This window comes from Taudactylus pleione, unplaced genomic scaffold (assembly GCF_031769625.1).
Source record: "Taudactylus pleione unplaced genomic scaffold, aTauple2 ptg001411l, whole genome shotgun sequence".
In the NCBI taxonomy this organism is placed as follows: domain Eukaryota; kingdom Metazoa; phylum Chordata; class Amphibia; order Anura; family Myobatrachidae; genus Taudactylus; species Taudactylus pleione.
In genome coordinates this window covers 143,824-156,079 of record NW_028285811.1, presented here as the reverse complement: position 1 = coordinate 156,079, position 12,256 = coordinate 143,824, and positions in this window count along the sequence as shown.

The following is a 12,256-nucleotide window of genomic DNA, read 5'->3' as shown; positions in this document are numbered from 1 at the left end:
TCATCCGCAACAAGTTTTATCACTCATTGTGAATGATAAAACTGTTGATAAATGAGGCCCTGAATCGGGCCCATAGTTCATAGTGGGTTTGGCTTCATATGAAAAGCACATTGCTGCAATTATACTACTTGAAGCTCAAGCTTTGCCCTTATCGTTGACAACACTACACCCACCTCCCTCATGTTCTTTCTTCGTGTCGCATTTAACGGACCATTTGCCCTGTGCTTTACTCCCTATATGCATTCCCCCTCCCAGGCATTTTGCTCCCACTTTGCCAACATTGCCAGAATATAGCACTTACTGTTCCTAGTCACGACAAAAGCTCTCCTCCACGCCCTCATTATTTCCTGCTTTGACTACTGACTACTGTAACCGCATCCTATCTGGGCATCACAAGCCTCTATACTTATCTGACACAGAAAATTAGATTCTAAAGCTGAGTACACACTAAACGATGTGTGTACCCAGTGACCTATTCAGCGACGGACCCAGCGGGGCTGCCGGCTTCAGCAAGTGCTTACACACTTGCCGATGCAGACAGCAAACAAACGACAGCCGGGGAGAGGGGCCATGCTGCATTCGGCAATATGGCATCGCTAACAACATCCCCAGATTGAACTGCAAATATAGACGACTGGGGATGTCGTTAACGGCCCATGGGAGCACGCATTTGTTGTAATGATGTGTTATCGGCAAAATCGTTTAAAATGTCGTCTAGTGTGTTGTGTACGCACCTTTAGAATTATCAATAAGGCATGGAAACTGGGTTTACCTGGTCAAATTACAGTGAAATTAAAAAAAATAACAACATTCCCGACCACTGAAGCTGAGGTGAGAATCCGCTAGTGCAAATAAACACTTTGTGAATTATTCTGCATTATCTTTGGAGAGACTCCCTCTTAGCGCTGTGGGTTGTGTTCCCACAGTGTATTTGTGGATCACTCAATGTGTACATATAATAGAAACATACATAGTGCAATACAAACATAACTTGGTACACCCCTTGTGACAACTCCAGGGGGGGGGGTGTTAGGGTTAGGCTGCGGAAAGGGGGGTTAGGGTTAGGCACTAAGGGGGGAGGGTTTGGTTTAGGCACTAACTGGGAGGGTTAGGGTGTGGAGTAGGGAGGGCAAGGGTAGAGAGAATGAGGGTTAGTGGGTGAAGGGGGGAGGAATAGTATACTTATCCCCTCAGCATTGGGATACCGCTGTCTGTGTTTTGACAGCCAGCATCCCGAGTGCCGGGATTTCATATCCAACCCTAAAAAACGGTACCAAATCTAGTGCAAGATCACCAGCAAATGTGGAAAAAAGATCATTTTAATTGATCTACTCGCATAGTAATGATAAAGAACAGCATAAAATTTAAACACACAGATCGCCCTGAAAGGGTCTGTACCGATATCTACTTGAATGGATCTTTTACCAAATATATGTTCAAATGGATCTTGCTATGGTCACTTTCCCATGGATCCCAGATCAATCCTTGGACTTTGTGCTGGGGGAACTGGGTTTACCTGGAGATAGCCATTGTTCTGTACAGTCAGTGTAAATACGTTTTTCTGTAACCCTTCAAAAATATAACCAAACAATCCAAAGAACAAAACACCAATATATTTAAAAAAAACATAACCATAGAACATTTTAAATATCATATACTTATATCCAAGCATACACTAAAGTGATCATATTAGAATACATGTTACATTGGTCAGCTCGCATCTGTAATCCCTGATTTATTGTCTACAGTCATAAATAAAAAAGATTCTTGTCACATTGCCTTGTGTCTTGCAAACAATAATTCCAATAGGGGAGTGTCAGCAGGGGTATACAGTATTTGTAAGGGAGCTTTCTGTATATGTGCTATTTATATATATATATATATATATATATATATATATATATACAGTGGTCGAAGTGGGGCGGTATACGGCGCTATAACATACCGCCACTTCCCGGCCCCACTTCATTTTAGACTCAGTAGAGAATGAAACAGCGCTGGGATCCAGCATGGCATCCCAGCACTGGAACAGTGGCGGCAATGTGAACAGATGTGTCCTGCAGGGGACACATCTCGATCGCCGGCAGCGGAGAGACTGGCATGTAGCCGGGACAAAGCATCCAGTCCCGGCTGCATTGCAAGCATCACACACTGACTGCCAACTAATCCCGGGGCTCGCGACCGCCAGCCAATCCCGGGGCTCACGGCCGCAAGCCAATCCCGAGGCTCGCGGCCGCCAGCCAATGAGAAGCTGCCAAGTGGCAGCTTCTCATTTGTTTGTACTACTGCAGCAGCAACAGACCCGGTGCTCCTGGCAGCTCCATTCAAGGGGCACAGGTCAGAGGGGAAGTAGAGAGAGGGGAGGGTGTGAGAGAGGGAATAGAGAGAGGGGCAAACAGAGGGAAGCAGGCAGTTAGTATTTCAGGGGGTGAAAGAGAAGGAATCAGTAAGTGAGAAGGGCATGAGAGAGGGGAGCAGGCAGGGAGAAGTGGTGAGGGGGTTATGGAAGCAGGGGCTCAAGGGGGGGCGAGATTATATATATATATATATATATATATATAACCTGGCACTCAAGACCAACCATGGGGTAACTTGCTCCGTTGCCTTCCCAGGAGGACGGCACCTGTAAATAGGTCCTCTGTGTTATAGGTCATAAACAATCCACCTTCATACCTCACCAAGTGGTAGACCTCAGGCCAGAAATGGAGAAAATCTCCGTAAATAATTGCTTTAATTAGACCAAATACGAAACACACATACACAGAGTAAACACTTAATAAAATAGTAAAATGCTTATCTTAATCGTAGTATAGCAGATAAAAGTCCACTTTAGGGGTTAAGGAGAACCAGGTCCAACACATTTTGTCCTTTAGGACTTCCTTAGGGGAGATATATATACATGCATGCATACATTTATAACACACTTGCTTTCAGAACACTTCATACTAGAGATTTGAACACCAAACCTCCCATACCATATTCATATGTAACCTGTGAGCTATCACTGATAGTGTGATTTGTGTGTACTTTGTTAATAATATTTATTTAAATTTCCCTGTATTTAAAGCACATACCATACATCAGCATACCATACAAAGGACTTGAGCGCTCAACCTCATAAACCAGTCAGACATCTAACGCATGGAGCTTTATTGCTCCTGCATAAGAAGCATGGTAATTATAGCTATAGGAAACTAGTTGAAATTGTGATTTTACACCATTGTGGCTTAGCAGGTGTTCGTAGCATGCAGCCACATAGTACATAAATCTGCTTACCTGCTTTGGCTTTATACTGACCATTCAAACTCGCTTCATATAGTTAGAATTACAAGTTTCTACACAGGAGCAAAGAGCTCCATGTGTTAGGTGTCTGGCTGTGGTGTATGAGGTTGAAAGTTCAAGTCCTGGGTATGGCATGCTGAGAAATGTGTGGTTTTACAGGGGGAGGTAACAAAGTGCACATATCTCCTGTGTGTACTTGAGCCTGCCTGCCCCATCCTAATGCAACAGTAGAACGTTGGCCCTCATAGACATCATAAATCATTATATTTGGCACTGAACCACCAACCTGAGACAACCCTGCAAGTGCCCTGAGGCACCCCTGGGTGCCACGGCACCCAGTTTGGGGACCACTTGCCTAACTCAAACATTATCCCTAAAAATCATGAAAAACCATGTGTCGACCTTTTGACCCTGTCGACCATCTGGTGTCAACATATTGACTATCAGTCTAGATACTGTAGATCAGGGGGGCCAGTCTTTTGCACTTGGTGATCTACTTTTAAAGCTAAAAACCGATAAAGGGAGCGTGGTATACAAAAAGGGGTGCTACCTCACTGCAAAGGACATGGGGTCTGTCCCGCTGAAATCATAGTATCCCCAATTTAAATTACGCCACAGCAACACAACCTTAAGCACATTATACCACATATTAGTGTCACTTATTTACGTTACGACACACAGTAGTGTCCCTTATACCCGCTGTAGTAGTGCTCCTAATGCAGTGCCCCTTGTAGTTGTGCCCCTTATGGAGTACCCCTTGTAATAGTGCCCCCAGCAGTAGCCCCCACACACCTATGCAGAACTTACCTGACTGAAGTTCATGCTGGGCACCGCTCCACTTAGGAGTGGATACAGTAGTTGATTGTCCCATATATGAAAAGATACAATCAACTACTGTATCCACTCCTAAGTGGACTACATCCTTACAACTACATCATTTTTGTGCTGTAAGCAACATTCTGACTTTTCATCCATATTCGCTTTCAACATTAGGATATCAAGAGAATAATATTGCAGATTGCAGTTCTGTATTTGTTTCTATTTTATCACAGTGGACACCGCAATTGCGTTATATATGTGCTTTTATACCACATTATATGTTTTTTATTTTTCATGTCATCATTTGATGAATGTCTTTTTATTGTTTTGATTATTAAGTGTGATTTATTGCATTGTGTTTGGGCATATTTCTAGAACACACATTTTTATATCTTATCATTTATCACTCCTGCGCTGTTCATTGATCCAGTTCATTTGTTTTGATCTTTGTTACAGCATACATATTTAGTATTCCTAAGACGGAGAACAATAAATCTTTGTTCTTTAACCTAATCTTTATTATAGCATACATATTTAGTATTCCTAAGACAGAGAACAATACATCTTTTTTCTTTGCCCTGATCTTTGTTACAGCATACATATTTAGTATTCCTAAGACGGAGAACAATAAATCTTTGTTCTTTAACCTAATCTTTATTATAGCATACATATTTAGTATTCCTAAGACAGAGAACAATACATCTTTTTTCTTTGCGCTGATCTTTGTTACAGTATACATATTTAGTATTCCTAAGACGGAGAACAATAAATCTTTGTTCTTTATCCTGATCTTTATTATAGCATACATATTTAGTGTTCTTTCTAATGCCCTGCACCTGTCAAAAAGCATGCAGTTCCTCTTCGCTGCCTGGGGTGTCACTCTCTGTTGTGGTGCTTCTAGTACATTCTGGTCTGTATCTCAGCAGTATGCATCAGCTGAGTGTGCTAGAAGCACCAGCGCAGAGTGCAACAGCAACACCCCAGGCAGGAAAGAGGAACTGCATGGGTTGTGACAGGTGCAAGGTGCTAAAATGAACACTAATACAGCCATGGACAAAAGTTTTGAGAATAACACAAATATTGGTTTTCACAAAGTTTGCTGCTTCAGTGTTTTTAGACCTTTTTGTCAGATGTTACTATGGTGTAATGAAGTAACATTACAAGCATTTCATAAGTGTCAATGTAATTGTCAATAAAAGCCTTTAAGTTTATGCAAAGAGTCAATATTTGCAGTGTTGACCCTTATTTTTCAAGACCTCTGCAATTCACCCTGGCATGCTGTCACTCACCTTCTGGGCCACGTACTGTGTACTGCCCCTCACTAAGGGCCTGATTCAGAGCCGCTCGCTCTGATAGAGCGCTCGCTCTGAATCAGGGCTGGGCTTTTTTTTTTGGTGCGGCCTCTCGGCCGCTTGCATAGCTGTGGGTGACCACCCACAGCTATTGCGAGGAGCCAGGATGATGGTCACGATGGTCAAGACCATTGCAACCGTCGGGCTTGCGACGAGACACTTGTGGTAGGGTCTCATGGCCGCAAGCCCCAGATAGCTTTCGACTCTAACAGAGCCGGAAGCTCTTCACTGACATCACTTGTGATGTCAGTGGGGCAGCCCCCAAATGGCAGGCGTTCTCATGGGAACGCCTCCATTTGGGCAGCCAGCCCCCCCCCGTGCCCGCCCACCAAAGGGGGCGAGCTGTCACTCAACATCGACAGCTCGCCCCCTTTGGTGCGAGACCCGGAATGATGGATTGCCCATCGCTGGCCGGGTCTCGCGCATGCACTGTGGGCCACCATCGACCCGGTTGCGAGCGCTCAGCGCTTGCGACCAGGTCTGAATCAGGCCCCTAGTGTCTGACAATTTTGGAGCAGCCAGCATAACCAATGCTCTATCTTCCAATAATCCAGTCAGATGTGATCTGAAGAACTGAGTTTATTATTCGATAGAGGAACTTGCGTGGATTTACACAGATCAATGCGTATAAACAAGTGTGCACGTGTGTGCGCATGTGTGATGATGAGTGATGATAAGTAATGGTAAAACTGTAAACAATGAAAAGCAATTACTATATGTACATGGTAATTCAAGGCAAACATATACATAACATGGGATATGCAAACAACATGAAACATACAGTATGCAAAGTATAGACTGTAGTGTCACAGTACAGCTAACATGCAGTACATAACTGGCTAAGCAGATCTACAATATGATGGCAAGGTTGAAGCTTAGAACTCACCATCGGATGCCGTACCAGGTTGAGCATATGTAATGATGACTGTCTGGGACCATGTGAAAAGGAAAATGGCTGCTTACAGCTCCTTTAGCCCAGAATGCATTGCTAGACTGTTATGGAATTTTAAGAAGGACAAAATAGGTCAGATTTAAACTGCTGCTGTCCTGACCACTAGGTGGGGCTGCTAATGTGAATTAGTGTAACATAACAAACCCTATGCTGAAGGCATGACATACTGACTGATGGCCGCCCATTCTTGCCTAATCAATGCTTGGGGTTTGTCAGAATTTGTGGGTTTTTGTTTGTCCACCCGCCTCTTGAGGATTGACCACAAGTTTTCAATGGGATAAAGGTATGGGGAGTTTCCTGTCCATGGACCCAAAATTTTGATGTATTTGTTCCCCGAGTCACTTTTATCACTTTTGCCTTATGGCAAGGGGCTCCATCATGCTGGAAAAGGCGTTGTTCATCACCATACTGTTCTTGGATGGTTGGGATAAGTTGCTCTTGGAGGATGTTTTGGTGCCATTCTTTATTCTTTATTTTGGCTGTGTTCTTAGGCAAAATTGTGAGTGATCCCACTCCCTTGACTGAGAAGCAACCCCACACATGAATGGTCTCAGGATGCTTTAATGTTGGCATGACACAGGACGAAGACTTTTGGAGGATGGCCTGGTGTCAAGAAGGGCATCATAGAAGCCACTTCTCTCCAGGAAAAACATCAGGGACAGACTGATATTCTGCAAAAGGTACAGGGATTGGACTGCTGAGGACTGGGGTAAAGTTATTTTCTCTGATGAATCCCCTTTCAGATTGTTTCGGCATCTGGAAAAATGCTTGTCCGGAGAAGGAAAGGTGAGTGCTACCACCAGTCCTGTGTTGACTGGAAATTTAAAAAGAACAAAAAATAAAACTTTCATGTTAAACAGCATTTTAATGATGATGACCATGGTGTTAGAGGTTCAGATTGCTTAATTTAACAAATACAGTATAAATGAAATTCCATATACATCTTGAGGGTATTTTTACAATATTGGTAGAATAAAATAGCAGATCACAAATAGCAACAGTTTAAATGGAATTCATGCATATATGTTTCATTAGACGGTGCATGTTAACTTATGTTTAATGGGGAGATTCAATTCTCAGAGCTGTGCGATCAGAACGGTCATGTGGGCACTCCTCGGTAATGTATCTACGCTTCTTTTTAGCGCACCTCGTATAGGGGTGCATAAGAAAATGAGCGAATATTCCATACTGTAATAAATGGGAATATGTGGATCTGGCAATCATGGTGATCTCTGCTAGCACATCTCAAAGAACTGAATATGCCCCATAAAAATGCAGTGTTAGAATTTCTGCTTATTATATTTCCTATTCTATATTTGTATAACAGAGCACCTTATACAGACTCCGTGAGGGATCCGTTCCATGAGGGTCCTCACAGCACTTCACTCCCACAGGAGCTGTTCCTCATGCACCATGCTAGCATCAGTCATCAGTATCACAGATATACACCTACAGCCCCACTACAACATAATATATATACACTCGGCCATATGAGCATACTGCATACAACAGACCATACAACATATGACCTTATAAACTATAGGAACTGTTGCTATGGCCTGACTCCAGAACTCTTATCCTCTGTACAAAACTTTTCAGAACTTTAATGTTTTTAATTGAACATAGAAAGTCTCAGATTTGTTATTAATCTATGGTTGTTGTTAAATAGATTTATCCTTTTTATTTTATTTTTAAGTGTATTTACAAAATAGTTTTTATTTTATTATTTGGTTTTAAAACTAATAAAAGTGATACTTAATGTTTTTTAATTTCTTTATATAAAATAATATAGAATAGTATTTAAATAAATGTTAAACACGGTTTTGATTTAATGTTGTAGTTTGATTGTTACATTTTACTATATTGCCAGGTCTTTCCTCTGGCAGGGGAACCCCAGTACTGGGCACATTGGTCTCTTATTTTGAGTGCATGTCCAATATCAAAATCTGCAGAAAGAGGAGTCTTGGAGATTGTATCCCTTCCTTTTCTTTACCAAGTCATGTGGAACATGCGCCTCCTGTCTCCACGTCAGGGAGTATGGGAGTAGGGAGCCTTATGGAAATCTCTCCATTTATTAGACTAAAATGCGATGTCCTATTTCACAAAATCTGTGCTCAAGGCTTACATGGTAACTGCAGACCTTTATAGGTCAGTTATTTCCTGTGTTACAATATGGATCTATTATATTTTGTACTAAATGTCAGGACACCTGGATATTACACCTGGAGCTAACGCAATATTCCCAGTCTCTAGGGTACACAGATCACACAGTCAAGGCAAAAAGAGAAGATACAGCAGTTGCTATTACAAAGTGTTGCACAATGTGATACAGTAACACATAAGTAAATACCAAGTGATTTCCCAACAATTCATACAAACCCTTAACACACAGCGTATGAAGCTGCAGATTCATACAGCGATCTCTGAGATTGATGTCCAGGGCCCTTGGCCACCCTACCCTCTATCAGCGTGTTTGTACCATGCCTCAATCTTCTTACTCTAAACAACGTAATGCAGGATAGTTGGACCTGACAGAAAGCATAAATGACTACAAAGTCAGTCTCTCAGAGTAGAACAAGTGAGATTCAAATCCCCACACTCTCAGGACCCATCCTTTATTCATCCCAAAGGGTCTGATTCCCTTCTAATAAGCGTTTCCCTAAAACTCCTGCTCGGTTGGCTCAGAGATATGTACTTGTTCCTTCCCCTTACAATGGGTAGCCACTCGACCAGGGGTCCAGCTACCTAGAGCCTCCCAGAATTAACCCATGACTAGCTTGCCCAGGTTCTCACACAGCCTTAAAATCACTAATTGTTCTCTGTAAACTCATCTGTTTTATTAGAGCTTAAACTACTCTGACATATGCTATTCACAGTAGAGCACACTCGCACATACCCTATACAATATTGCACCCTTACACCTACCCTACTCCCCCTTATACTACACACACTAGTCCACCCTTGTACCTACCCTTCTCCCTCCTTATACTACACACTAATGCACCCTCACACTTACCCTACTCTAGCCTACACTAGCCACACTTGTGCACCCTTACACCAACCCTACTCCCCACTATATTACACACGCTCCCTAGTGCATCCTCACATCTCCCCAACTCCCACTTATACTTCCCGCACTACTGCACACTCACACAACTCTAACCTACACACTCTAGTGAAAACTCACACCTACCCTACTCCCACCTATACTACACACTCTAGTGCACACTCACACCTACCCTATTGCCCACTATAATACCCACACTAATGCACCCTCACAACTGTCCCAGTCTACACTCTGAGCCACACTTACTTGCCTTATTTCAGTTGTGCCTTCTTTAAATTAGCATGTAAGACCTCTCGTGAGTAGTGCCTACTCTACCCTTTGATTTCATCTTCATTTCATTCAACGCGCTGTTAGCATTGTTGGGAATGTTTTAAGTCTGAGAATGCTGATTCTCGCGACTTAACCTGGGAGTTAAGGCGCGGTAACCACATTCTCTGACTAAAGTGCTGGGCGAGCGGCTGTTAGCACCGTGCTAAGCCGGCAAACAGCTGTGCGCCCGGCACTTTTGTCGGATTTCTCCTCACATACCCATGGGGGTGCGAGAAGAAATACTTTAGCCGCCCAAACAGCGCAGTGTATTGAATAGCTGTGGGAGGGAGCTCCCGCAGCTATTCAACATCGCTTCGAATTGAGTTCGGCCCATAGACATATTCATTAAGAAGTAGATAGAAAAATTTATGAATATCCGGAGTGATAAATATTATAAATGTCACTTACAGTGGAGTATCTATAATGGGTGCAGTGTGTGCGGGGCACACGGGCCCCTGGGTCCAGGGGGCCCCGCACCGCACACACTGCACCCATATTTTTTTAAACTTACCTGTCCGTGGTCCCGCATCAGGTGTCAGCGTTGCTCAGAACGCCGGAAAAATGGCTGCCGCGACCATTTTTCTGGCGTTCTGCGCATGCGCAGTAGACTCCGGGCACACTCTATTGCCCGGAGTCTACTAATGCTCTTGTGGCTGGCCAGCCGCATCAGTCGGCTGCCAGCCACCTGGGAGAGAGGAGGGGGCCCCGCACAGGGAGTGCACATGGGCCCCCTCCTCTCTTAAGATACCCCTGGTCACTTATGTAAATAACTAACATAAATAACAGACATAAATTGGGTATACTGTAAAGGCTTACAATATAGAAGGAAGGAAAGTCACTTCTGCTGTTCGTATAGGTCAGTGTTGGCTAACCTTGACACTCCAGCTGTTATGGAACTACATAACCCAGCATGCACTGCTACCGTTTTGCTATTAGGGCATGCTAAAACTGTGGCAGGGCATGCTGGGATATATAGTTCCACAACAGCTGGAGTGTCAAGGTTAGCCAACACTGGTATAGGTAGTTAACCGGTATGGGCCCTCATTCTGTAAAGCATTGCAGGGTGCCACTACCAGACCGAATAAGAGAGTGACTAAATAGCAAGAAGGAGAAGAAATACCTGTGTGTATCAATTCAGCCTTACTCTCCAAAACATGAAGGGAGTTCCTGTCGGCACCAGCGGGAACCCCTGTGCTGGACGTGCATTTCACCCATAAAGCAAAGGGCTTGTTCACCAGTTGCAGCCTGGTTAACTACCTATACGAACAGCAGAAGTGACTTTCCTTCCTTCTATATTGTAAGCCTTTACACCATATACCCGATTTATGTCTGTTCACTGCATTCTAGCACACTGGCAGAAAAGGGCATTATTTGGTGATTGAAGGACTGCAACTCTGATAACTTTTTCTATGGGACACTGACACATACTAGTGAGTGCAGAGACGTCGGTCTCACTATTACCTAGGATCCTGGGATACAATTGTATGTTTTCCTGCAAACTATATGAATATTACTGGATAAACTAGTTGTCTGTCTCTCTCAGCAGGGATACCACTGCATTAATTGCAGATGACCTGAATATTGCTGGTTAAACATATTGGAAGGTTACATTGTTTATGATGAGTTATTTGTTCTGTAGAGAAAAAAAGAAATAAGCCTTATTATCATTAGTTCCACTCAACACGTGAATGAAGATTATCATATTGCGACTATATACATTTAATGTGAATCAGTGTATAGAATATTAGCATATTATATCAGTATCTAATCCGTGCAATATCATTTATAAACCGTTACTGCCCTTCTATGTAATATGATTTTGATACTGGAAAGATTAATAACAATTAGATATGCACAATATAGAGCCATAGAATAAAAATCTGTTATGCTAATTGGTTTCCTAATTAGTTTACTGACGAGTTAATAATTATATTTGCTGTACAGCCCTGTGCAACTTATTAGTTATTTACATAAGTGATATTTATAATATTTCTCACTCCAGATATTCATAAATTCTTCTGTCTACATCTTGTTGAATGTCTGTGTTAAAAATAAATTATAGTATCAGTATTACTAATACCTTGCTATCTAATTGGAAAATTGCAGTATTTAGTCTTCCTGCCACTTAGCAATCAGGGTTAAAGGCGCATACACACACAACGATTTTTGGAAAGATTATCGTTAACGATATTGTTTATTGTTCAATCATTGAAAAAATCTATAACTTTCTAAGTTAAAACGATGAACGATTATCGTTCATGCGCATTCACATTTGTTGTTTGTAGTTTGTAGTTCAGTCAGACTGACCAACTGAATGATTTTCATTAAGGGAATATGCAAAAATCGTTTGTAGTTCAAAAAAATTGTTCATTACACTTTAAAAAATCTGACAGATAATCTGACAGAAAATCGTTCATAAAATCGTTCATAAAATCGTTGGTAACAAAATCGTTGTGTGTGTATGCAGCTTAAGAC